This window comes from Schistocerca serialis, chromosome 10 (assembly GCF_023864345.2).
Source record: "Schistocerca serialis cubense isolate TAMUIC-IGC-003099 chromosome 10, iqSchSeri2.2, whole genome shotgun sequence".
Taxonomy (NCBI): Eukaryota; Metazoa; Arthropoda; class Insecta; order Orthoptera; family Acrididae; genus Schistocerca; species Schistocerca serialis.
Genome location: NC_064647.1, coordinates 63438551 through 63464342, shown reverse-complemented (window position 1 = coordinate 63464342; position 25792 = coordinate 63438551). Strand labels below are relative to the sequence as shown.

General features: G+C 44.4%; 1 protein-coding gene across 2 annotated transcripts in view; it reads right to left on the bottom strand.

The window, feature by feature from the left end:
* Positions 1-23086, bottom strand: part of LOC126424821 (arylalkylamine N-acetyltransferase 1-like) — an 84691-nt gene extending 61605 nt beyond the window's left edge. For both annotated transcript variants that reach the window (XM_050087614.1, XM_050087615.1), the window contains exon 1: positions 22957-23086. The gene's annotated coding sequence lies outside the window, so the exon portion shown is untranslated. The remainder of the gene's footprint in view (positions 1-22956) is intronic.
* Positions 23087-25792: the final 2706 nt, after the last annotated feature.

Here is a 25792-nt window from a genome sequence, read left to right as displayed (position 1 = left end):
CAATAAACTTTTTGTGGACTTAGACTTTGAAGGCAAAGTGATACCATTACAGCTCGATACCGGAGCTGCAGTTTCATTGCTCAATCACGACACGTACAAACAACTGGGCAAACCTCCGTTGCGTTCCGCAAATGTTAAGCTAACCACATATTCAGGACAGACAATACCTGTGTTAGGACAGTGCAGCCTTCTTGCCACATACAAGGGACAAACAAAACTGGTGTCATTTTACGTTCTTCGTTCTTCTACGGCAGTGAACTTGTTTGGCTTAGATTTATTTCAGTTGTTTAACATGTCTATTGTAAATCAGGTCCTCTCAGTGAATCAGACTGTGCCTTCGGACAGTGTTTCTCGCTTATGTGACGAATTTGCAGACATTTTTGCACCGGGCTTAGGTTGCGCTAAAAACTATGAAGCACATTTGGAACTGAAAGTAAACGCGCAACCGAAATTTTTCAGAGCGCGCAATGTTCCTCACGCATTGCGTCATGAGGTCGCAAGAACATTCCACGATTTAGAATAACAAGGTGTGAGTGAATGTGCGCAATGCCTCTTCCATTTCAGCTCCGCGTCATCGCTTACGCTGTACAGGTGTTCCGTTTCTCTGGACGACGGAATGCGAACGCGCCTTTCGCCAGTTGAAATCGGCGTTGCTTTCTAATACGTGCCTTACGCCATTCGATCCCCAGAAACCCCTTTTGTTGATGGTAGATGCATCGGATTTCGGGATCGGTGCTGTGCTTGCGCACAAAGTTGACTCCCATGATCGCCCTATTGCCTTTGCGTCCAAATTGCTCTCGTCTGCGCAAAGAAATTATTCACAGATAGAGAAAGAAGCTTTGGCTCTCGTGTTTGGTGTTACTAAGTTCCATGATTTCTTGTATGGTCGTCACTTCACCATCATCACAGACCACAAACCTTTGACATCGCTTTTTCATCCGACCAAGCCTGTACCTCCACGTACAGCGCAGAAATTCATTCGCTGGTCTCTTTTCCTCTCGCAGTACCGCTAGGATATCTTGTATCGGTCCACTGCTAAGCACGGAAACGCCAATGCGTTGTCCCGTTTGCCTGTTGCTGAGGATAAAGCATTCGATTCTTCCGAACTTGCTTGCATGTTCATTGATTCGGAAACCGATGAAGTGGTCGAATCGTTTCCGATTGATTTTCGTCGTGTAGCTACAGCCACAGCTGCTGACCCTGTCCTTGCTACTGTTTTGCGTTTTGTTGCTGCGCAATGGCCTTTGTCAAAGTCTCGGATCGAGAATCCGTTGGTTCGCCGATTTTTTGCTCACAAGGAGAGACTTTTTGTTCGACGTGGTGTTTTGTTGTTGCGTTCTGATAATGATCAGTCAAGAGTCGTGGTCCCACGTTCGTTACAGTCCTCTGTTTTACGGCTTCTTCACCAAGGACATTGGGGTATAGTGCGAACGAAGCAACTTGCTCGTCAGCACTGTACTTGGTTCGGAATCGATGCTGCGATTACGAATATGTGTTCTTCTTGCATGGCGTGTGCCGAACAACAATCCGCACCGCCGCGGAAAGTCTTTGCATGGCCAAAAGCCACTTCCCCTTGGCAACGCTTGCACATTGATTTTGCTGGTCCATTCTGGAATGCTCGATGGTTGGTTCTGGTCGATGCCTTCAGTAATTTTCCTTTTGTTGTCCGGATGTCTTCCACGACGTCCTCCGCCACCATCCAAGCGTTGTCTGCTATCTTTTGCATTGAAGGTCTTCCGCAGACTATTGTTTCCGACAATCGCCCACAATTCATGTCCGCAGAATTTCAGTCATTCTGCCAGGCCAATGGTATTCAACATCTGACATCCGCGCCGTTTTCGCCTCAGTCAAACGGTGCCACTGAACGATTGGTCCGGACTTTCAAGTCACAGATGTTGAAATTGAAAGAGTCGCATTCTCGGGAGGACGCATTGTTGCTCTTTTTGTCTTCGTATCGCTCTCAGCCCCGAGATGGTCGCTCGCCGGCTGAGTTGCTCCACGGTCGTCCTCATCGCACCTTGATGTCTTTGCTGCATCCGCCGCATCAGGTTCCTGTGCAGCGGCAGACTCCTGCTTTTGCTCCAGGCGACGTTGTATTTTATCGCAACTATCGCGGTTCACGGCGTTGGCTCGCAGGGCGCAGTCTTCGCTGCCTCGGCCGCGCGATGTATTTGGTTTTGGGGGCCTCTGGTGAGGTGCGTCGGTATCTCAATCAGCTGCGCCTCTGTCGTCGCACGGGTTCTGCCGCTCCCCGTCTGCTTTCAGCGACGGTGCCGTCCGGTCAGCGCCCTGGGGACCCATCTACTGGCTCGCCTCATCCCCAGCTGTTACCGACGATGCCTTCCATTTTGCCCCATGGCGACGCGCCGCCGCAGCCGCAGCCGCCGCCGCCGCCACCGCCGCCGCCGCCGCCGCCTGTTCTTCCGCCGGCGCCGCCCGCATTCGACGCTTCGCTGCAGCCGCCAAGCGCCTCCCAGGGTCACGCGCCGCCGATCGCTTCCCGTGACCAGCTGTCCTCCGCCATGGAACTCCCGACCGCTCCGGACCACATGACGTCATCGCGCGTCGGCCAACCCGACGCAATGGAGTTCGACACTTCGGCCCCTCATGTTTCTTTACGGGCGCATACACCGCATGTTGACGTGCACCCTGGACTAGCTTTTCAGGCGTTTCCTAGCTCCCCTCGGACCGAATGGCCGGGTGCGGGTGGCACAGCCTCGCCTGTTGTTAGGCTCCCCACCTCGTCGCATACGTCAACATGGGGTCCTCCCCACGGCGGGCGGAAGCCTTATCTCACGACCGTTCGCCGATTTGCGGGGGAGGAATGTGGTGTCACCGCCAGACACCACACTTGCTAGGTGGTAGCTTAAATCGGCCGCGGTCCATTTAGTACATGTCGGACCCGCGTGTCGCCACTGTGTGATCGCAGACCTAGCGCCACCACAAGGCAGGTCTCGAGAGACGATATAGCACTCGCCCCAGTTGTACGAGGAGATTGCTAGCGACCATACGGACGAAGCATTCCTCTCATTTGCCGAGAGCCAGTTAGAATAGCCTTCTGCTAAGTCCATAGCTACGACCTAGCAAGGCGCCATTAGCCTTACCTACTTTGAGAGTTATAGTATAAATGTCTCAAGAAGAATGCTGTAGTCATCAAATAATAAAGTTAAGTATAAAGCAGCTACATACTTTTCTTGCTACCATTCAATAGTTATCCTGTTCCAGAATTGACGCCCGTCGGCGTGAGTGTGTACGCGTGCCTTTCTATCGGCTACCCGTCACTATGGACTGGCTGCCTTGTCAGTCCACTTCAATATCAATAGATAAAACACATGTTTCTGTCATCGGTATATCGAATTATCTATATCGAAATGGCACATTTTTATTTTACATTACATTTTTCGGCAAATATTTGACATTGTTCCTTTGAAATTGTAGTAGAACGTAACTTTACTTTCACTGTATGGAGGACTATTACTACTTTTTTAGCTTTCCAGCCTTTCTCTTTGACTGTGTGAAGCAAGTATAGTAGTACAAAGAAGAAGCCCGATTGTACTGAGATTGGGGGGAGGGGGAGGGGTGTGTGAATAGAATAACAAGATACCCGATGTGAAAAAATAGTACACCAGTTCCGTTAAGAAACAATTTTTAACCCAACTAGTGAGCCATTTTATTACACCGGCGTTCTTGAAAAAACAGTTGCCGAAACTGAATGAGAAGATTGGTCTTTGCGGCTGCTGGAGACGTGTGAGGGGAAATCCTAGCATAATCGGCACTAGGCGCTACCATTAGAAACTGGAACGTTTAACACCACCACACAATTTCGACACTTCAACTGCTAGGTCGCTGGCGTTTCCAGAAATGTAAAAACCTGGAAGTCGACATGAAGTGTTACAGGCAAATCTGATATGCGACGAAACCGAATGGCGGACCCATCGGACACCTTTTATTGTGCCATTTACCTGCAGTTAGCGAAGTTGTTATCGCCAAGCGTGAATGTGCACTGTTTCCCTGTCAATTCTTGCTCTAAGGGGCATACGCAGGCTGCTAGCTAGTTAATGAACAAAATATCTAATAATAAATCAATAGTATATATACAACGTGCAGCAGGGTATTTTTTTCGTTGGTGTGTCGACATTTTTTCCGTCGATATATTGATATACAGATTTTTTCTTGACTATTGGCCATTAAAATTGCTACACCACGAAGAAATGCAGATGATAAACGGGTATTCATTGGACAAATATATTATACTAGAACTGACATGTGATTACATTTTCACGCAATTTGGGTGCATAGATCCTGAGAAATCAGTACCCAGAACAACCACCTCTGGCCGTAATAACGGCCATGATACACCTTGGAGTCAAACAGCGCTTGGATGGCGTGTACAGGTGCAGGTGCCCATGCAGCTTCAACACGATACCACGGTTCATCAAGAGTAATGACTGGCGTATTGTGACGAGCCAGTTGCTCGGCAACCATTGACCAGACGCTTTCAATTGGTGAGAATGTGCTGGCCAGGGCAGCAGTCGACAATTTCTGTGTCCAGAAAGGCCCGTACAGGACCTGCAACATGCGATAGTGCATCATCCTGCTGAAATGTAGGGTTTCGCAGGGATCGAATGAAGGGTAGAGCCACGGGTCGTAACACATCTGAAATGTAACGTCCACTGTTCAAAGTGCCGTCAGTGCGAACAAGAGGTGACCGAGATGTGTAACCAATGGCACCCCATACCATCGCGCCGGGTGATACGCCAGTATGGCGACAACGAATACACGCTTCCAATGTGCATTCACCGCGATGTCGCCAAACACGGATGCGCCAATCATGGTGCTGAAAAACAGAACCTGGATTCATCCGAAAAAATGACGTTTTGCCATTGGTGCACCCAGGTTCGTCGTTGAGTACACCATCGCAGGCGCTCCTGTCTGTGATGCAGCGTCAAGGGTAACCGCAGCCATGGTCTCCGAGCTGATAGTCCATGCTGCTGCAAACGTCGTTGGACTGTTCGTATAGATGGTTGTCGTCTTGCAAATGTCCCCATCTGTTGACTCAGGGATCGAGACGTGGTTGCACGATCCGTTACAGCCATGCGGATACGATGGTTGTCATCTCGAACGATAATGATACGAGGCCGTTGGGATCCAGCACGGCGTTCCGTATTACCCTCCTGAACCCACCGATTCCATAGTCTGCTAACAGTCATTGGATCTCGACCAACGCGAGCAGCAATATCGCGATACGATAAACCGCAATCGCGATAGGCTACAATCCGACCTTTACCAAAGTCGGAAACGTGATGGTACGCATTTCTCCCACTTATACGAGGCATCACAGCAACGTTTCACCAGGAAACGCCGGTCAACTGCTGTTTGTGCATGAGAAATCGGTTGGAAACTTTCCTCATGTCAGCACGTTGTAGGTGTCGCCACCGGCGCCAACCTTGTGTGAATGCTCTGAAAAACTAACCATTTGCATATCACAGCATCTTCTACCTGTCGGTTAAATTTCGCGTTTGTAGCACGTCATCTTCGTGGTGCAGCAATTTTAATCGCCAGTAGTGTACCTAACGCGGACCGATAAGTTTTTTTAAAAAAAATATCGACAGTCGGATTCCCGATATTTTTGAAAATATAAAGTCCTAGCTAGAATCTCCGAAGGCCGTTGCACGAGGGCCAGACGACAAATCGAGCAACATTCCCGGGGTATCGGGCTTTAAAAAAAGGAGGAGGCGGCTGGTATGGCGACGTTGGTATTTCGCCGCAAAACAGCAGTCAAAGACGTGGTACTAGTGCGTTATAGTGTCAGGGAACTTGTCAGTTTGATGAACAGTAGTTGTTGTTCATTCCTTGGTTGCTAATGTAGCAAGTAAAGTACTGTAGCATACTAAATTATTTCATGTCTGGTTATTCTGGTGGAAAAAGTAATGGAGGCGAATCTTGGTGAGGAGCAGTTTGGCTTTATATGGAATACGGGCACTAGAGATGCAGTAGGACTCCTCCGAATCTTGGGAGAAAGGTTTATCGAAAAAGGAAGAGACCTATATATGTGCTTCATCGATCTAGAAAAGGCACTTGACAACGTGGTTTGGGACAAGCTGGCGACTATAATGAGGGAAAAGATAGTAGACTGGAAAGCCAGAAGACTTGTAAACTCATTATATCTTGAAACTTCCTGGCAGATTAAAACTGTGTGCCGGACCGAGACTCGAACTCGGGATCTTTGCCTTTTGCGGGCAAGAGCTCTACCAACTGAGCTACCCAAGTACGACTCACGTCCCGTCCCCACAGCTTTACTTCTGCCAGTACCTCGTCTCCTACATTATATCTTAATCAAAAAGCTTTGTAAACTCATTATATCTTAATCAAAAAGCCCCAGTTAAAGTGAGAGGAGAAAGTACAAACTGGATCGGACTAGGAAAAGGAGTAAGGCAGGGATGCTGTCTATCACCTACCCTTTTCAATCTCTACTTGGAAAATATGATTGACCAACGCACAGTAGATGACAAAGGAGTGGAAATTGGGGGAAGAAGAGTAGAGTGTTTGAGGTTTGCTGATGGCATGGTCCTTCTAGTAACGAGGGAAAAGAATTACAGGATTTAGTGGACACCATCGAAGCTAAATGGAAAAATTATGGAACGAAAATTAACACAAAGAAAACAAAATTATTGGCACTATGAGGAAATAAAGAAATAAAAATTATGTTGAATGTAGAAATATTAGAACAGGTGCAAAATTTTTAGTATCTTGACATCAGAATAGGCACCGACTGGAAGTGCAGCACAGAAATTAAAACAGGGATAGCTATGGATAAAGGCGCATTTTATAAGAAAAGGAGAATTTTCTGTAGCAGTCTGGACAGAGAACTCCGGAAAAGATTCATAAAATGTCTTGTATGGAATGTTCTGTATGGCGCTGAGGAACTTGAGGAAGAGAGAAAGGCTGGAGGCTTGTAAGATGTGGACATAGCGAAGGATGGAAAGAATAAGTTGTATGGACAGTAAAAAATGAAGAGGTACTGAGAAGAGTGGGAAAGAAAAGACAGTTACTAGATGTAATAAAAAGAAAAAGGAATTGGATTGGGCATATATTAAGAAAGAATGACGGACTGATAAAAATCGTTTTAGACGGTTATTTAGATGGGAAAAGGAAGCGAGGAAGGAAGAGATTTCAGATACTGGATGACGTGATGGACGGTACGACATAGAGCAGCCTTAAGAAGGAAGCAATAGATTGCAGAAAATGCAAAGGACCTGCTAATATAGCAGAAAACTAATGATGATGATGATATTCTGATTTATCGTAACTCAAGAAAGTAACTACTAAAGGCCAAATGTTTTTCCTTAATACGCGTAATAGTCTTCTTGAGAAACAGCGGAATTCGATAAAATTGAACGAAATTCCAACGTCCGATGAAATTGTTGTCAGGTTATATACTGAATTTGCGGCTGAGTTAGTCCCTCTTTCGACTATAATCTGTGGAAGATCCCTCAAAAAAGACGCCTAGTTCTTGGAGAAAAGCCTAGGTCACACCTGTCTACAAGAAGAGTAATAGAAGTGATCCACAAAACTACCGTCCAATATCCTTGACATCGATTTATTATTGAAACTTAGAACATATTCTGAGTTCAGTCATGTAGAGGTATCTAAAACAGAATGACCTCCTCAATGCCAGTGACCATGGATTCCAAAAACTTTGATTATATGAAACCCAGCTCGCACTTTTCTCACGTGACATACTGAAAGCATTGGATCAACGCAATCAGGTAGATGAGTATTTCTTGATTTACGAAAAGCATTTGAGACAGTACCACACCTATGCTTATTGATAAAAGTACGCTCATATGGGGTATCAGGTGAAATTTGCGACTGAACTGGGGAATTTTTGGTAGGGGAGACACAACATGTTACCTTGGATGGAGAGTCATCGTCAGATGTAGGAGTAACTGGGTGAGCCCCAGGCAAGTATGCTGGACTCTCCCTGTTTATGTTGTATGTTAAGAACTTTGTAGAAAATATTAATAGTAATATCAGGCTTTGTAATGATGATGCAGTTACATGTGATGAAATACTCTTTGAAAAGAAGCTGCATGAATGTTCTGTTAGATCTTGATAAGATTTCAAAGTGGTGCAGAGATTAACAACATGCTTTAAATTTACAGAAATGTATAATTGCGAGCTTCACAAAACGAAAAAAAAATCTGTCAATGGAACTCGCCAACTTATACAAATACCGGTGTGTAACACTTTGTAGGGATATGAAATGGAATGACCACATAGGTTTATTCGTGGGTAGACTTCAGTTTATTGGTAGAACGCTAGGGGAATGCAGTCAGTCTACAAAGGACATTGTTTACAAATCGCCTGTGTGACCGGTTCTAGAATATTAATCACATGTGTGGAACCCATACCAAATAGGACTAACGGGGGATAATGAACTTATACAGAGAAGGGCAGAACGAACGGTCACAGGTTTGTCTGATCCATGACAGTGTGTCACAGAGATACTGAAGGAACGGAACTGGCAGACTGAAGTAAACTGTCCCGAGAAAGATGTAGAGATCAATAAGCATCTTGCATTGCACAATTCCTACTGTAGGTCATGTTCTTCTTCAGGGTTCAAGCTATCTCCTTGCCACATTTCATCTAAATCGGTACAACGGGTCACTAAAAATAAAGTTAAACATCATGCAAGATGCAGCAGTTTTTACGTATATCAGTGTCCATGAAGTCATATACATATATATATATATATATATATATATATATATATATACAGGGCTATTACAAATGATCGAAGCGATTTCATAAATTCACTGTAGCTCCATTCATTGACATATGGTCACGACACACTACAGATACGTAGAAAAACTCATAAAGTTTTGTTTGGCTGAAGCCGCACTTCAGGTTTCTGCCGCCAAAGCGCTCGAGAGCGCAGTGAGACAAAATGGCGACAGGAGCCGAGAAAGCGTATGTCGTGCTTGAAATGCACTCACATCAGTAGTCATAACAGTGCAACGACACTTCAGGACAAAGTTCAACAAAGATCCACCAACTGCTAACTCCATTCGGTGATGGTATGCGCAGTTTAAAGCTTCTGGATGCCTCTGTGAGGGGAATCAACGGGTCGGCCTGCAGTGAGCGAAGAAACGGTTGAACGCGTGCGGGCAAGTTTCACGCGTAGTCCGCGGAAGTCGACGAATAAAGCAAGCAGGGAGCTAAACGTACCACAGCCGACGGTTTGAAAAATCTTACGGAAAAGGCTAAAGCAGAAGCCTTACCGTTTACAATTGCTACAAGCCCTGACACCCGATGACAAAGTCAAACGCTTTGAATTTTCGCCGCGGTTGCAACAGCTCATGGAAGAGGATGACGTTCAGTGCGAAACTTGTTTTCAGTGATGAAGCAACATTTTTTCGTAATGGTGAAGTGAACAGACACAATGTGCGAATCTGGGTGGTAGAGAATCCTCACGCATTCGTGGAGCAAATTCGCAATCCACCAAAAGTTAACGTGTTTTGTGCAATCTCACGGTTTAAAGTTTACGGCCCCTCTTTCTTCTGCGAAAAAAACATTACAGGACACGTGTATCTGGACATGCTGGAAAATTGGCTCATGCCACAACTGGAGACCGACAGCGCCGACTTCATCTTTCAACAGGATGGTGCTCCACCGCACTTCCATCATGATGTTCGGCATTTCTTAAACAGGAGACTGGAAAACCGATGGATCGGTCGTGGTGGAGATCATGATCAGCAATTCATGTCATGGCCTCCACGCTCTCCCGACTTAACCCCATGCGATTTCTTTCTGTGGGGTTATGTGAAAGATTCAGCGTTTAAACCTCCTCTACCAAGAAACGTGCCAGAAATGTGAGCTCGCATCAACGATGCTTTCGAACTCATTGATGGGGACATGCTGCGCCGAGTGTGGGAGGAACTTGATTATCGGCTTGATGTCTGCCGAATCACTAAAGGGGCACATATCGAACATTTGTGAATGCCTAAAAAAACTTTTTGAGTTTTTGTATGTGTGTGCAAAGCATTGTGAAAATATCTCAAATAATAAAGTTATTGTAGAGCTGTGAAATCGCTTCAATCATTTGTAAGAACCCTGTATGTATATATATATATATATATATATATATATATATATATATATATATATATATACCTTGCACTATTTGTCGTACAAAGATATAATTTTGCAGCTATATTCAGTGGTATATGTGACGAGGACATCATTTTTTTTCTCTGCCTATTTCGGTTGCAAAAGCGCGCAATTTGTTGTGGGACACCTTAGAATATCTCCGCTTCAGCCCATGAAGTTTCACGAAGTTCTGATATGTGGTGGCGCTATTCGTAGTCGTCAATACGAATCTCAAACAGAAATGCGTTCCAGGCAGAGAGCTGTCACTGAGTTTCTTTTGGCGGAAAACCAGAGCGTCATAGATATTCATAGGCGCTTGCGGAATGCCTACGGAGACTTAGCGCTGAAGAAAACTCGTTGTGTTAGGCGTCTGTCAGTATCGCAACGAGGTTGCGCAAACCTGTCCAACCTGCCGTGTGCCGGCCGGTCGCACACAGCTGTGACTCCTGAAATGTTGGAACGTGTGGACACTCTCATCCAAGGTGATCGACGGATCACAGTCAAGTTCCGCACTGCTCAAGTGGATGTCTCTGTTGCCTAGTGCTGACACACTCGTGCAACAGTTGGGGTATTTAAAAGTGTGTGTCTGCTGGATTACTCGTCGAAGAGGCTAATCGTTACAGTTTCTATCGAATACCGTCACAGGCAATGAAATATGAGTTCATCACTTCGAACCAGAAACAAAACGGCAATCAATGGAGTGCTGCCACACAGTTCAGAGCCGTACCCTCAGAGGGTAAAGTCATGACGATGCTCTTCTGGGCCGCTGAAAGGGTTATTCTGTTTCGTGCCATCCCTCGTGGTGCAACTATAAACTCTGAAGTTGGAGAAAGACTTCCGCGTGTTCGTCACCACAAAAATGCCACATCTACATGCTTACTCTAAAATTCCCACTTAAGTGCCTGGCAGAGGGTTCATCGAGTCATTTTCATACTACTACTCTACCATTTGTGACGACTGCGATTCTACCCTGTCACTAAGTATCGCCAAAATACCCGAAAAGTACCGTGTTAACTAATGCAGTCAAAATCAAGTCGTATCTAAATAGACGTTTCTCCAAATTTTACTTGCCGACACAATACCTGGCCGTGCATTTATCCCAGTTTAGCATAGAATAACCATATTAAATAAGATTCAAGGACATTGACAAAAAAATTTGCTTCTATCATCAATAAACAAAAGAATACCAAAGTTGAGTGATGAACCCACAATTTTACACGACTCTCATCCAAAGTAATCACAACCTTTGAATTACCCACAATAGAATGTTAGCACCAATAGCAAGCGAGCTTCATTGTCATTGGTCGACGTTTAAGAAATTAATGGCGGGCGCCCTTGTCCAAGTAGCAAAGCATTACAATACTTCTGGTAAATGTTACGGCACTTTAATTTAGACACATTTCCTCCAAAAGCTATGAAAAAATACACATGCAGCGGCAGCGGATTTAAAATGTAAAAAAATGGAAATAATTAAAAGGGAAATGGCTATTGCTAATGAAAGTCAACAATGTCTTCATAGAACACACCACTTCGTGGAGAACACTTTTATTCTAAAGTAGACAAATGTTATGTGAATGTCAACCAAAAGGAAAATAAATTACAAATTAAAATTGTCTGCAATAATTTTGAGTCTTTGAGAGGAGAGCGCTGCTTTTAAATCTTATCTTGTGTGTTGTGACGATGGTCGCGATATCGACGGCAGCTGGCTGGTCCTGGTGAAACGCTGAGAACTGCTCGCGCGGTCGTGTGATTGCAGTTGATCTTTTTTTTCCCTCGTAATCGGGCGGGCGGTGATATTCATTAAGCTATAAATCTGATTACAATGGCGTTTTACAGGCCACAGGCTGGTCGATGTAATTGTTGTTACAGATGTTCGTATGTGCACGGTTTTAATGTTTCTGGCGCACACAATTTAAGTTTACTTATGCCACACACAGTTCATAAAACTTGCCGACCGCGAATTCTGTAGAAAGTCAATTCGTATTATGAGAGCCGCGATCGCGAAAAAGCGTCTTGGGCGGGAATGCACTCACACACAATAGACAGTTCGCGTATGTTCAGAACAACTGTTACTGATTATAGGCGTCCGGTAGTTCATCGAAACGCGAATAAATACGTAAGTTCACAGTACTTGAGTGTACGAAAACACAGTCAAAATACAAGCGCAGTTCATTTCACAGACACAGAGCTACAATACCGTCCATTCTCGGTTGCATTGTGATAGTTACTTCGTCTCAGTATTTACTTCGCCCAGTTTCTACACTCACTATTATCATATCACGTACTGGTATAAAACAGTCATTCAAAACGTACATCGCTTGTCACTAAACTCAATCTTCACCCAACCCAACAACACACGCCCGCTTTGTTGGATCGACTATCGATATTGCTCTCTCTCAATCTCTCAATACTCTCGCCCACAGTTTGTACAACATCAAAGTAAATTACATATACCTTTACACAACTATTTTCTACCAAACTTATTACAGTAAACGATAAACAAAAAAAAATTAAAGCTTTCCACAATCAATAAACTCTAAACATATTTGTCTACTTACAAAAAAAGAAATAATTTCCAGTTACATATTACATCTAGAAAACAACTTTTATCTCTATATTCCTATATTACCGGACAAAAGAAAAATGCGCTACAACATCAAAGATATATGATCAGACGAAAAAAAACAAGATAAATATATATCTATCGCAAAATAAGGATGTCTTCATACATTCCACTCTCGAATGGCACGTGGGAAAAAGGAACACCTAAATCTTTCCGTTCGAGCTCTGATTTCTCTTATTTTATTATGATGATCATTTCTCCCTAAGTAGGTGGGTGTCAACAAAATAATTTCGCATTCGGAAGAAAACGTTGGTGACTGAAATTTCGTAAATAGATCTCGCCGCAAAGAAAACCGCCTTTGTTTCAGTGACTGCCACTCCAACTCGCGTATCATATCAGTAACACTCTTACGCCTATTGCGCGGTAACACGAAACGAGCTGCCCTTCTTTGCACTTTTTCGATGTCCTTCGTCAATCCTACCTGGTAAGGATCCCACACCGCGCAGCAATATTCCAGCAGAGAACGGACAAGTGTAATGTAGGCTATCTGTTTAGTGGGCTTGTCGCATCTTCTTATAAGTGTTCTGCCAACAAAGCGCAGTCTTTATTTCGCCTTCCGCACAATATTATCTATGTGGTCGTTCCAATTTAAGTTGCTCGTAACTGTAATTTCTAGGTATTCAGTCGAATTGACAGCCCTTAGATTCGTGCGATTTATCGTATACCCAAAATTTATCGGATTTCTTTTAGTACCCATGTTGACGACCTCGCACTTTTCAATTGCCACTTTTCGCACCATACAGAAATTCTCTCTAGACCATTTTGTAATTTGAATTGATTGTCTGATAATTTTACTAGACGGTATATTACAGCGTCATCAGGAAACAATCTAAGGGGGCTGCTCAGATTATCACGTAGACCATTTATGTAAATCAGGAACAGCAGAGGGCCTACAAAATTACCTCGCGGAACACCAGATATCACCTCCGTTCTACTCGATGATTTACCGTCTATCACTACGAACTGTGACCTCTCTGAGAGGAAATCACGAACCCAGTCAGACAACTGAGACGATACTCCATACGCGTGCAATTTGACTAATAGGCGCTTGTGAGGCACGGTATCAAAAGTCGTTTGGAAATCTAGAAATATGGAATCGATATGAGATCCCTCGTCGACAGAACTCATTACTTCATGGGAATAAAGAGCGTTCCACAAGAACGATATTCTCTGAATCAGTGTTCATTATGTGTCAATAAGTCATTTTTTTCAAGGTGATTCATAATGTTCGAGTATAGTATACTCTCCAAAATCCTACTGCAAATTGAGGTCAGTGATATCGGTCTGTAATTCAATGGGTTACTCCTATTTCCTTTCTTGAATATTGGTGTGACGTGTGTTACTTTCCAGTCTTTAGGAACAGATCTTTCGTCAAGCGCGCGGTTGTATACGATGGCGAAGAAAGGCGCTGTTCTGTCTGCATACTCTGGAAGGAATCTGATTGGTATACCATCTGGACCGGAAGACTTGCATTTCGTAAGTGATTTGAGTTGTTTCGCAACACCTAAGATAAATACATTCATGTCAATCATGCTAACAGCTGTTCTGGTTTCGAATTCTGGAATATTTACTTCATCTCATTTCGTGAAGGAATTACGGAAAACTGTATTCAGTAACTCCGCTTCAGTGGCACCATCATCGGCAACATTTCCATCGCTATCGCGCAGTGACGGCACTGACTGCTTTTTGCCACTGGTGAACTTTACATACGACCGGAATCTCTTTGGGTTTTCTAGCATATTTTGAGACAATGTTTCATTGTGGAAACTATTAAAAACATCTCGAATTGACGTCCACACTAAATTTCGAGCTTCCGTGAAACTTAGCCAGTCTTGGAGTCTGGTTGCCCACGGCAAGGTAAAGCCTCAAACAAGCCTGTGCACTTGAGAGGAGATCACAGAAGTTCACCGGACTCTTCTCCTTCATCCACCTTACAGCCCGGATCTCGCACCTTCCGACTTCTATCTGTCTGCCCCAATGAAGGATACACTCTGCGGGAAGCAGTACGTGGATGAGGGGGAGGTTACTGATTCAGCGCGACGTTGGCTCCGACGATGGGCATCAAAGCCGAAACGTGCGAGCGTGCAGGCCCTCCCAGTAGGGTGTAAGGCCGCTGGACTGAACGAAGATTTTGTAGAAAAATAGGATTTTGTAGCCAAAAGAGTGGGGAGTAACACCGTGTTTTGGAATCCTGAATAAAACCACTCTGCTTTCAGAATAAAAAATGTATTGCTTTACTTATCAAAAGCCCCTCATAAAATCCTCAGAGTGCATATCCAAACTAGTATTCAGAAATTGACATCTTGCAACTGGTGAACAATACTAAGTTCTATCAGAGCACCACAAAATGTCTGACAGATGGCGCTGGACAGCAAAACGTCAGTGACTGCGCATGACAATCGTGAATAAAAGGAGCTGTAATGAGAGAGTGAATTAGATGCGCCAGCAATCGCAGCATATTGACGTTACCTGAAAAGATGCTTTTAGTGAAGCTGTATTATCAGAATGGGGAATGTGCTAGTTCAGCGTTACAATCCTATCGCCATAGGAAGGGGATTCGAACGGGTAAAGGTCCGTTGACAAATGCAGCTGTAGCGAGAATGATTTCGAAGTTCGAAGCCACGGGTTGTTTAGACGACAGACCTCGTAGTCGCCGACCGAGCACAAGTCGTAATGCTGCTGAGACAGTTCAGGAAGATATGGAGACTGTAGCAGGTTCGTCTATGCACGGGGAAGTCAGCGCTCGAGCAGTCGCACGTCGCATCGACATTCCGTACACTACTCTTTGGTTGGCACTTAAGCGTACCCTCCGATGCTATCCGTACAAAATCCATCGGCATCGTGAACTGTTACCTGGCGATTTAGTAAAGTGGAGCGCATTTGCGGTGTGGACGTTTCAAAAGATGGCGGAAGATGACGATTGTTTGAGTAACGTGTTGTGGACCGACGAAGCTCATTTCACGCTCCGAGGATCTGTCAACGCCCACAAACTGCAGAATTTGGGCTACCGAAAATCCTGGAACTGTCGTGGAAACTCCATTGCACGACGAGAAAGTCACGGTATGGGTTGGATTTACCACATCTACCGTTATCGGGCCTTTCTTGTTCAAGGAAATGCTTGATTCTGGTTTTGTAACTGCTACCGTGAAAGGTACGCCGACATGTTACAGAATCGCATCATCCCCTGCCTGGCTGATAAACACCTGCTGGAACGTACGATGTCTATGCAGGATGGCGATCCACCCCATATTGCTAGACGCATGAAAGATCTCTTGCGCGCGTCTTTTGGTGATGATCGTTTGCTCAGCCGCCACTTTCGTCATGTTTGGCCTCCCAGTCCGTGTGATTGTTGGCTTTGGGGTTACCTGAAGTCGCAAGTGTATCGTGATCGACCGACATCTCTAGGGATGCTGAAGACAACATCCGACGCCAATACCTCACCGTAACTCCGGACATGCTTTACACTGCTGTTCACAACATTATTCGTCGACTACAGCTATTGTTGAGGAATGATGGTGGACATATTGAGCATTTCCTGTAAAGAACATCATCTTTGCTTTGTCTTATTTCTGTTCTGATCAGATGAAGCGCCATCTGTCGGACATTTTTTGAAGTTTTGTATTTTTTTGTTCTAATAAAACCCCATGTCATTCCAAGCATGTGTGTCAATTTGTACATCTCTATCTACATTATTCCGTGATTTATTCAAATTCATACTGACTTTTTGATCACCCGGTATTTACTGTCAAAATCTTGGTTTATGGCTCAAATTCTAAACCTGTCCACAGAATGGGTCAAGCTATAATATCGGCTGTCTCCTGACTACTGTGGCGTAGACAAATTTTTAAGGTTGCACACACGACATGAACTGTAAAACCAGAGGGAGGAATTCCGGCCTAGTCGATTTGATGTCGAAGTGCGCTGCTCTGCTGAAGCAGAGGACACCCAAAATTGTGGAAAACAATTTGGCCTGTCCGACAGCGGTCTTGCTCCATAAATACTGACCAGAGTCCCAAACAGCACCCGTAGACCACACAAAGATTCCATTTGGACTCGGCTATATGCAAGATACGTTCATGGGATTTTCGACCTGGAAAAAGCGTTCGACAGTGTAAAATGGTGCAAGATGTTCGAAATTCTGAGAAAAATAGGTTTAAGTTGTAGAGAAAGACGGGTAATATATAATATGTATAAGAACCAAGAGGGAATAATAAGGCTGGAAGAACGAAGTGCTCGAATTAAAAAAGAGTGCAAGACAGGGATGTAGTCTTTCGCCCCTGCTGTTCAATCTACAGGCCTACATCGAAGAAACAATGACGAAAATTAAAGAAACGTCTATAATCTGGGATTATAATTCAGGGTGAAAGTGAAAAAGGATTGCAGAATGTGTTGAACGGCATGAACAGTCTAATGAGTACAGAATATGGATTGAGAATAAATCGAAGAAAGACGGAAGTATGAGAACTAGGAGAAATGAGAACAGTGATAAACATCAAGGTTGGTGAACTTAAGGAATTCTGCTACGTAGGCAGCAAAATAACCAATGACGGACGGAACAAGCAGGACGTAAAAAGCAGACTATAGCTGGAGTCACGAACGATGGCGGTCCAGTTTAGGCTCGTTCTGCGCATCTATGTCACGCATTCTTTGACAGCCAATGAACGTTCAGGAGTGTTCTGAATGCCGTAGCTAAGATGAGCATTAAACGTGATCGTGGCGAATTGTTCAGTGAATTTTTATTCCATTTGTTGCGAGTTATCTTCGCTGATGGTGGTGGTAAGTGATACATTCCGCACAAGCAAGGGAGAGACATAATTTGCGGGATAAACGCTTTCTTTAAGCTGAAAGCGGAAAGCAAGCTCATGTGCGCAACGCGACTGTCGCTTGGAATCGTGAACAATCTAATCCTACTCCGCGCCTGTACATGCGCGGACCGCCGTCGTTCGTGGACCAGCAACGGACGAAAAAGAGCTCCCCGGCGAAGGGAAGTCTACTGGTCTTAACGTAAGGAATGTACGTTATGGACACAGCACTTTTTGGGAGCGTGTGAAACCAGAACAGAAAAGAATCGAAGCCTTTGAGATGTGGGGCTACAGAAGAATCTTGAAAATAAGGTGGACTGATGAGGTAATGAATGAGGTGGTCTTCCGTAGAATCGGCGAGGAAAATAATATGTGGAAAAACACCGCCAAGACGAAGGGACAGAATTATAGGACATCTGTTATGCCATCAGGGGATATCTTTCGTGGTACTAGAGGGAGTTGTGGAGGATAAAAACTGTAGGGGAAGACAGAGATTGGAATACATCCAGAAAGTAACTGAGGACGTTGCAGTTACTATTGAGCCGTGGTAAAAATTGCTGTTTTGAAGAGCGCGCCGAAGCGCGTAGTGTGAAGCAGTCGCCCTCCGTTTCTGGCGGTGGCGCCGCTGCGGCAATCGCAGCTTTGGTGTCTCCCTCTGGTGGGAAAGGGGAAAGGTAGCTTGTTCACGTGCATTTAAGGGGCGCTATGAGCTCGCCAACGAGTCAGTCTGTGTCAGTCTCTCGTCCCCCAGCTTGCTAGTCTGTCTCTCGTCCGGATTTGTGGGGCAGTTAGTGTCTGTCTGTCGTCCGGAGTGCTAGTATGTCTTTCGTTCGGATCAACCTTTAAAGTCGGCAGAAAATGAGAGTCTTTCCACTCCGCCAGTAAGAGAACTCAGCGAGTGGTCGCCCGGTCGGGGCTTCGTTCCTGCATCTGAGTCTGCGCGTTAGGCCGCCAGTCTATCGAGTTTGCTCAGGCAATGGTCACTGGCGGTTGGATCGATAGGTAGGTTGGTGGCGCACTGAGACACAAGACGATTTGTCCATCTTGAGCGTCGGCGCATGGGAGTCCAGTGGGCCGTGGCGTATAGCGAGGGGTAGTGAGTTCGCGGTCGACATGAGAGTAACAGGAGTCAACCCACAACATCGGTCTGGCCGGGGCGAGCTGCGATGCTGTGAGACGGGAGATCGGAGCGCCTTCCTGCGTCCGTTGAAGCGGCTGGCAGTGGACGGTTCGGGAGAGCGATTTGGGGGTGCTGCGCAGGTATTCTCGAGAAATCGCAGTTTATTAGAAGTTAAGTGATTCGTGATATCTTGTTACATTTACTCTCGTTAAATTTTACTTGTTTTCTTGGTGAGGTCACCAACCGTTTTGCTTTGGGGTCGTCCCACCTTTCTTCTCCGTTTGCCCATCTGCGGGAAGGTGGTTGTTTCTAAATTCGGTGGTCCATTTTTCCCTTGTGGAGTAGGGGCGGGTTAGAGCAACCTGCGGTTCGGTTTGTTCGGTAATCTCTGTCATGTTTGTCGGATTTGGTGTGTTAACGAATGTATTGCTTTCAGTGTAACGGCCTAATACCTGAAAGATGTTTTGATCTTTGGAAACTATGATATTATTGCCTATGATCTTGAGAGGCGGTATCTGTGTACTGTAGAGTATCTTAACTATTGTTTGGCCAACCTTGTAGAATTTTATATAAGATTGCATTTTATGGGCTTTTATTTAAATGATCATTTTAGTATATAAAGCAGCCACCCTTTCACCGTAAGACTTTTCTTAAAGTTAAAATCAAGTTGCACCTTCGGTGGCAAAGTTAATATTTTAATTTTTAATCTTTTGTACCATTTCCATCCCTCCTACGGGGGTGCATAGTTTGTGTGCTTGTGCAAATTGTTAAAACCTTTAGTTTAAAGTAATCTGGTGTGTTGCAGATTTGCACCAGTGTAGTCTTTCAGAGGCTGTTGTGAGCGGTCGTAACTATGGCCGTGTCAAAAGGGAGCGGCAAAGTTCTCTGCCCGAGAGCTCATTCAGTCAAAACTTGTTTCTTTCTGCCTCTGAATAAATTGTAACTTGATATTTAGAGGGTGCTTTCTGATTATAATTTTAAATCTGTTTCCTTTAAAAATGCTTTTAGACACTATTAAAGTGAATAAAATTCCCATTTGTTAAAAGGAATTTGGTTATAATTTCATCAGTTACTCTCTATCAACTACTTCCATGCTTACATAGTGTGATTAAATGTGTTAATGTTCTTTATAAATCGCTAGGAAATAAAATAAATTTTTAAGAATATTCTGTGGTGTCACCGCCAGACACCACACTTGCTAGGTGGTAGCTTAAATCGGCCGCGGTACATTAGTATATGTCGGACCGCGTGTCGCCACTGTGTGATCGCAGACCGAGCGCCACCACACGGCAGGTCTCGAGATACGGACTAGCACTCGCCCCAGTTGTACGACGACTTTGCTAGCGACTACACTGACGAAGCCTTTCTCTCATTTGCCGAGAGACAGTTAGAATAGCCTTCAGCTAAGTCAATGGCTACGACCTAGCAAGGCGCCATTAACCATTTTAAGATAGTCTCACTTGTATCATCAAGGAATGCTGTATACAAAAGATGGATTAAAAGTTAAGTATTATAGCAGCTACGTACTTTTCTTGCTACCCTTCATTACGTATCTTGTTTCAGATCTCTCTCTAGACTACGTGAGATTAACGCGTGCCTTTTGGCTACTTCAGTGTGGCGTAGCTGTCTTGTTACGCCACAACATATTCTTTGAAAATATATCACGGTTCAGCTACTCTGAGATGACAAGATTGTCACAGCAATGAAATTCGTGGCGGGCCTGATCAAACCAGTCAGAAGAGTGATGACCACAAAAAAGCGCCCTCAGTCTCAGATAGAAGAGTGCAAAGCAAATACATAACGCATTCTGAGGCACTCCACTCAGGAATGACACTGACTCAAGATTCTCGCGTAAGCGGGAGAACGTGGTATGGCAAAATGTCTCGGCGCGTTTTTATCATCAGAAGAGCGCAGCACATGATACAAGGACGATGCTAACCTGTGAAAAAGTAGCGGGGCACACACCTCATCAGGACAGACGTCTCTGTCGTACACAGGGGTGTAGACGTGCTGTAGCGCAGGTTCCTGTGTCCAACGGTCGCAGACGTTTGAAAAAATCAATGAACTAACAGTCTGATAAAGAGGACCACGCCACACTGCTCTGCCGCAACAACAGTCACACCAGACTTCAAACTGTTCCCTGCCTGCAAGAGATTTGCCTTCACATGTATGGTCGACCACTCAGAGCACTCCATCCACCACCTACGACACACGAGAAATTACAGTTTTTAATTTGTCTATGGAACCAACATGAGAAGATACGGAAAACACCAAAATATCTAGAAATTTTAGTGGACTTTTTAATTACAGCGTTCAAAAGAATTGTGGTGAATATCGGCAACCTGACAGGCCAAAAATCTGTTTAACAACAGCAAATAGAAGGGCTCCTATCAAAATCAAGACGCAACAACAGCCAGTGTAAAGAGGCGTCCCAGTAAACTGTACGAGGGTGTAGAATGAAATTTTCACTCTACAGCGGAGTGTGCACTGATATGAAACTTCCTGGCAGGTTAAAACTGTGTGCCGGACCGAGACTCGAACTCGGGACCTCTGCCTTCCGCGGGCAAGTGCTCTACCAACTGAGCTACCGAAGCACGAGTCACGGCCCCTGCTCACAGCTTCATATCAGCGCACACTCCGCTGTAGAGTGAAAATTTCATTCTAGATACATCCCCCAGGCGGTGGCTAATCCATGTCTCCGCAATATCCTTTCTTTCAGGAGTGCTAGTTCTGCAAGGTTCGCAGGAGAGCTTCTGTGAAGTTTGGAAGGTAGGAGACGAGGTACTGGCAGAAGTAAAGCTGTGAGGACGGGGCGTGAGTCGTGCTTGGGTAGCTCAGTTGGTAGAGTACTTGCCCGCGAAAGGCAAAGGTACCGAGATCGAGTCTCGGTCCGGCACACAGTTTTAATCTGCCAGAAAGTTTCTTGTACGAGGTTGGTTTGACAAATCCACTAAATTTCCATGAAAGAATGGATCGTTTTTGTTGCCCTTGATGGTTGGTATGCTCTATTATTCCATGGATCGTATAAAGAATTTCAACAACGTACAGCATGCAATTCCTTCTTGACAGCAGTTTCACCTGGTCGGCGTATCGACAGTGATTGAAAATAGAAGACCGAGTTTCGTGTTGTTATCACACTTATTTATTTGAAGGGCTGGACTGCCACATAAATCAAAACAGAACTGGACGAAGTCAACGCGGACTCTGCACCATCACTGAAGACCATATACTTTTGAATTCAATGAATTTATGTGAGGACGGACAAGCATCGAAGACGAAGCGCGCTCACGTCGTCCAGTTATGGTCACCCAACGGAAACCACTAACAAAGTACGTGCTGACGTAATGCAAGACCGCCGAATAAAAACAGGCATCGCAACTGGGTGACTGCATAACATCCTGTACAGAGAATTCGGTGTGAGAAAGCTGTGTGCGAGAAAAGTGACGCGATTGCCCACAGTCGACCAAAAGCGTTTCAACACAATGTCTGGCGATGTTTAATTATAGTCTGCAAGACCTTTAGCGCAGATCTGTGAATATTGATGAAAGCTAGACTCAGCACTACACATCAGAGTCAAATTAGTGGAGAAAGACTGGTGAAAGTGCACCGAAGAAGAGAAAGACCATTTTGTCAACTGTTGAGGTGGTCACCACTGTTAACTGCGATCCTGCTGCGGTCGCAGGTTCGAATCTTGCCTCGGGTATGGATGTGTGTGATGCCCTTAGGTTAGTTAGGTTTAGGTAGTTCTAAGTCTAGGGGACTGATGACCTCACATGTTAAGTCCCATAGTGCTTAAAGCGATTTGTAACATTCGACCACTGTTTTTGGGATACCCAAGGAATAATCTTTATACATTACTTAGATAATGAGAAGATCATAACTAGATCCTATTACGCTCCATTGTTGGAATTTTTGAGACTTGGTCTGGCTGAAAAAGACCAAGGTTGGCTGGCAAAAAAGTGCTCTTTCACCAGGATAATGCACCATCCCACACATCGGCGATAACAGTGGCGAAAGAGCATGTAATGGGTTTTGAATTGGTTCCTCATCGACTCCATTCACTAGACTTGGCCCAAAGTGACTTCTTTCTGTTCTGTAACTCGAAAGTTTGGCTTACTGGGACGAAATTTTCATCAAATGACACTCGTATTAAGTGTCAAATCATTTCCCATTTACGATGTTGGATTAGTTATGTAAGCTTATGAGATAATAATAAATTAAACAAAGAGCGCGAATAATAACTTGCGCAAGCTACTTACCACTCTCAAAGACAAATCTAAGAGTAGTAACTTTTCCTTCGGCACTCGTCGAGCGTAGCAGGCAGAAACAATGAGTCTGTAATCTCCGCGTCTTCTGTAGCAGTGCTGACAACGGAAGAAATGAAACGTAGCACCCATGCTCTACTATATTTGTCTGCTCTTCGTCGTACAATGCGCAGCTGACCAGTGGTCACACAGCTAATTACATTCGAGTGCCGCTTTCGGCACCACTATCAAACAAAAAAAAAAAAATAAAAAAAAAAAACGTCTTAGTACTAAACTGAAATGCACTGACTAACGTTATCTTCAGGACGGGGAACTCCGTCGTGTAGTTTCTGTCAGTAACTTTCCGATACCTGTATCGTCGGCTGATTGCTTTCTGACTGTTTTGAAAGCTGTACGGACGGCTTCGCAACAGATAACTTGGAATATACCGAGCCGCCCACACACCATTAAAAATTATCTCAAAAGTGGAGCGACTGCAAGATACGAAGCTTATTACTTTCGACAAGGAAATACGTGTAATCATAAACAGGCATTTTCGTCTACGTCGCAAAATTATGCAGTACATCAAGAAACAACGTGTGGAAATTGCTGTAACAGGAGTTGTGGATGTAAAGAGCAATTTAAGTTGTAGGTTGGATAAAGTGTTTTGTAAAATGTGCATAGTTAGTTACATGTTCCACAGGTCATTCGAACGATTTCTTATCGACATGATGTTAGTGTCTCTAGTATACCCGTCGCTCGCAAGTCGCGCTTTTCACTTTTGAGCGCTCAGTGAACACGTAAAGAGGCCCAGAGAAAAGTGCCACCTAGCTATTCAATCCACATAACGAGGTTGTCAGGCGTTTTCTTCTTCATGACAGTTCTCGCTTGCACTCTGCAGGGGAAATGAAGATGCTCCTGAGACGTTTTCGACGGGAAGTGTTTGATTACCGACAATACAGCCCGTAATTGGCTCCCAGTGAGTTTTGTTTTTGCTCACATGAACCGCTGGCTTTGAAGACAACATTTTGGCACAGGCAACGAGCTACAGACAGACCACTGCCTTTTAGGACGAGGGCACTGGAAGGTTGGATAAGAGTCTTCGCAGCCTATGATTGTTAGCCACGCGTGCCGTGTGATTGTTCGCCTGCCTGGGTTACTTCCCTTCAAGTGGACTCTCCCAACATTCCACTGTTTCGTTTATCTCAGCCAGCGTCAGTAGTGTCCTTGGTGTGTGTCGTTACGTGGTGACGTGAACGTTTAATTTTAGTTCCTTTGTTCGTTTGTTTCGTTTTTGTCACTGTTGAAATGCTAACCATTGAAGAACGTGTGTTTTCAGTCGAACAACTGTTCAAAGCTGGCGGTAAATACGCAGTTTCAGTTCGTCAAACATTTAATTCAGTTTTCACAGAGACAACACTCCCACATCCCGATACTGTGCGAGATTTGATTAACAAGTTTCCAAGTACGGGTTCAGTGATAGATGCACCGAGAAGTGGTCGTCCTAGCGTTTTGTCTGGGGATAAACTACTCGATATTTCCGTTAAAATTCCCATACGTCCGGACGAGTCAGTAAGAAAATTCGCCCAGGAAATCGATGTTAGTGTCGGAACGGCCCACACAGCTGTAAGGAAAAAATTAAAACTTTTCCCACACAAAGTGACAGTCGTGCAAGAACTGAAAAATACTGATCATGGCAAGAGACTGCATTATTTTCAATGGTTCGTTCAAGAAAATGGAAGGGATATTGTTAATGAAACGTTTTACACTGATGCGGCGTGGTTTCATTTATCCGGGCACATGAACTCGCAAAATTCTCGTATGTGGAGTACTGAAAATCCATTGTGTATTCATGAGGAACCATTTCATTCGGTGAAAACAGGAGTCTGGACTGCCATTTTGCAATTTCTAGACGTCGGATTGTGGGTCCCATATTTTTCAACGAAACAATAAACGCACAACGATACTGCAGTGACATTCTGTACCCATTCATAGGAGAATTTGTGTTAAGTGAAATACTGAACGGTTATTTTCAACAAGATGGTGGAACCGTGCATACAGCTCGCCATTCAGTGTCACTGCTTGCTGATGTTTTTGGTGATCGCATGATTTCACAGGGACTTTAGCCTCCACATTCGCCTGACCTAACACCACCTGACTTTTTCTTCTGGGGTGCAGGGAAAGCAACTGTCTATAAAAACAGTCCAAAATCGATCGTTGAATTGAAAACTGCAATATCCACTTTCACTGCTTCTCTTACGGAAGAAATGTTACAGGTTGTGTTTGGAAACATGATTGAATTGTATAAAATTAGATTTAAAACTTGCTTCGCTGTCTGTCAGACATTTTATTTTATGTTATTGGGTGAATGATCAAAAAATTTTGTTGCTCCATATTGAACGCCTTTTCAGCCACTGACAGCTGTAACAATCGGTAACAAACGTTATTTTTTCCTCTAGTTTTGTAGGTATGTGCATCGCTGTTCTTCTCAAATTTTGATGGATTGTGTATGACGAATTTCATTAGAAAGTGTATGTATTTTGACGGAGCAGTTAAAATGCGTGGCTCTTTGAAGAGCTGCGTGACGGCCGTGGGTGAACACCACATATCATTTTTACTACGCGCTTATTTGCAATCAATACTTCCTTTCTAAATCATGATTTATCGCAGAAAATCATTCCGTACGCCATTATTGGGTGGAAATATGCAAAATATATCAGAAGGTTGATACGTTTATTTCCAAGATTAGCAATTGTGCGAAGAGCAAAGGTAACCGAACTTAATGGTTTGTGAATCTCAGTGATATGCTTCTTCCAGTTCAAGTTTTCTTCAATATGTACACACAAAAATT